Consider the following 3,174-nt stretch of genomic DNA (forward strand, 5'->3'; position numbering starts at 1 on the left):
TACGTAAAAAAAATTTACGTTTATACATCTTATTATTTATCTCATTTTTGACATAGTCGAAATGAAAAAGGAAGAATTACCAGTGTATCTAGTCTATAAATAAAATAAAACAACGTAATCATTTTTAATGTATCTTGTGTATGATAGGAACGAGATACATATATAAGAAATCTATCCATGGTAAGGACAAGATACTCGTGTAAAAAAAGTTATATGTGTAAACATATGTGATATATATGGAGTAATAATTTTTAGCTATATAAAGAATTCATTTATATCACTAGATAATCAATCTCATTTCTTTAATTCTCTTCACATATTTTTTATATAAGAAACTTGTTCATATTATTAGATAATTAATTTTATTTCTTTAATTCTCTTCACAATTTTTTAGAAATGTCTAGTAGTGAATATGTTGTGATACGTGATCAGGAAAATTTTTGAATTTTTAGTAATTTATTTTTATTTATTTTGTTGTTAGAGTTTGTTGAAAGATTTGAATTACTTTTGATTTGCTTAATAATATTTTTAGAGATTTTAAATTTAAATTAAATCTGATCTAATCTAATAAGATCAAATCTTATTTAAATTAGTTATCATATCTTTAGGATTTTAAAATTTAAATCAAATATGATCTAATCCAATAAGATTAAATCTGATTTAAATTAGTTATCTTATCTTATCTTTTAGCTAGTTTGTTAGGAGTCTATTTAAACACATTTGGTGAGACAATTTACATAACTTTTGATGAATAAAATTTTTTTAGTGCTTTATGCACATTATTTTAGTGTGATTAAGTGAGGTGAGTGATTTGCTTCGCTTGTTGCATGGAAAAAATTGAGTGATTCAACTTTCATCCCTCTGATCTAGGTTGTCAAGGACAAGTTCTTTGAAGGTCTAGTAGGCATGTTTGTCAAACTCGCGAGTTAACTCGTAAACTCGTACGAGTTTACGAATTTGGGTAGTGGAATCGAGTTGACTCGGACACAAACTCGTTTCTGGGTAGACTCGGCTAAACTCGGCTAGACTCGGACATAATCGCTCAAACTCGCGAGTTTACTAGCGAGTCAGCGAGTTTGAATTCGGTGTCCATTTTCGCCAAAACGGCGTCGTTTTGGGCCCGAAAAAAAAAAAAAAAAACCTACAGCTAACCACTAACCCACCCAGACCCGGTAAGAGTGTAAGTGTGTAACCCTAATTTCGAAACCCTCCCACTCCACCAGCACCAAGCCATCAGACCATCACTACCACTGCCTCGCCCTCACTCTCTTCTTCTCCAACGTCGGTGAATCGCCACCATCTACCGGCACCGTCGTCTGCGCCGCCACGCAGAGGCTGAACGCTGGACAGATCCTCATCCCTCGCCTGTCGCCTCGCCTCATCTCTCATCCCTCATCCAACGCAGAGCCGCAGAGCCAGAGCCCACCAGCCACCACCACGCAGTGAAGGTTCCTCACTTCCTCGTCGACACCAGCCCACCACCACACAGTGAAGGTTCACTGCCCCTGTTCTACCATCGTCGGCCGTCGCACTCCTCCTCCCTGTTCTACTTCACTGCATTTGCCTCCCCTCCTCTGTTCGTCGCCATTGTTCTTCACTGCCGATCTGCTTCAAGTCTGCCCTGTTCTCCAAGGTAATTTTTTAAAACAAATTCAAATATTAACAATCATGGTATCAATTCTGCAATGTTGCTTCTGAATTGCTGATGTTAACTTTTTAAAATTTTTTTAGTTTAGTTTAATTCCTACACAGAATTGGTTAATGAGATTTGATATGTTGAAAAAAAAATAAATTGATGCTGCTTCATGTTTTAATAAGTTAGTAAACTGAATAACTGATGCTGCTTCATGCTTCATGGTTAAAATGTGTGGTACTGTGATTTACTGGTTGTCTCTTGTCTGGTTTAAACTTTAAATTGTCTGATTTACTGGTTGTCTCTTGTCTGGTTTAATACTTAGTTAGTGGTTTTTTTTTTGGTTAGTGTTTCTGAATATCTGACTCTGACTGAAACTCTGAAGTCTGAAATGTTAGTGTTACTGTGTTAGTTTATTTAGTGTTAGTTTTGAATTTAGTTAGTAGATAATCTGAATCTGAATTTGTTAGTGGATAATCTAAATCTGAATTTAATTAGTGGATAATCTGAATCTGAATTTGTTATCTGGAACTGGGTTGTTGATTTGTAGGGAGAAGATGAACATGTGAATGATGATGTTGATTTTGTTGGCCGTGTTGAACCTGAGCCTGAAAGAAATGATGTTTTTGATGAAGATAGTGAAGATGATGATGTTGATGCCATAGAAGATGAAGATATTGGAGGATTTGAGTTTTAGACTTTATTAGAACATTTAATTGTTGCTTTGTTGTTTTCTTTTGTGTTTTGGTTGTGTCTTATAAAGCTTTGATTGTGTGATTGTGTATTTTATGTTGAACTAGATATATACTTGTGAAGGATTTAAATGTGTGATCTAGAGTACTTGTTGTAACTTGTAATTGTAGTATTATGTTAATCTATTTTATGTTTTGATGTTGAAATTGTTAAGTTTAAATGTCTATATCTGAGTATATATATATATATATATATTTACTCAGATATAGACATTTAAACTTAACAATTTCAACATCAAAACATAAAATAGAGTCTATGAGTCGAGTCTACGAGTCGAGTCTAGGTCAGCTCCACGAGTTTATCTAGACTCGCGAGTTTGACAACCTTGCTAGTAGGGAATCCCTTCCAGTGACCTAGGTTGCTAAGAACAGGTATCTTAGAGGTCTAGTAGAAAAAATCTTTATCTATATTTTATGTTTTCGCTGTGTCTCTTTATGCCAATAAATTCCTCTTCTTAATGCCATTCTTTTCTTGTCCCTTTTCCATTAGGATTTTATTACTTTAAATGTATTAAACCCCAACATAATTCTTATCATGTTGTTGTGAGTGTTTATGTATGGTTGTATTAGAGACAATAACGAAAGAGTTATGTTTGATTATCCAAACTTGGTGTTGTTTCGAACCCTTCGAATTGATACCTTACAAGATTTGAAAAATCTGATATCGATGAAGATGGGATTCAAGATCAGAAGAAAGTTACGAGAATTTGGTACATGTTCTTTGCTATTTGACAAACAGAAGTTTCAAGTTCAAACTTTTAGAATAAATAATATAAATATAAAGTAAAA

This window comes from Arachis ipaensis, chromosome B08 (genome assembly GCF_000816755.2).
Source record: "Arachis ipaensis cultivar K30076 chromosome B08, Araip1.1, whole genome shotgun sequence".
Classification (NCBI taxonomy): Eukaryota; Viridiplantae; Streptophyta; class Magnoliopsida; order Fabales; family Fabaceae; genus Arachis; species Arachis ipaensis.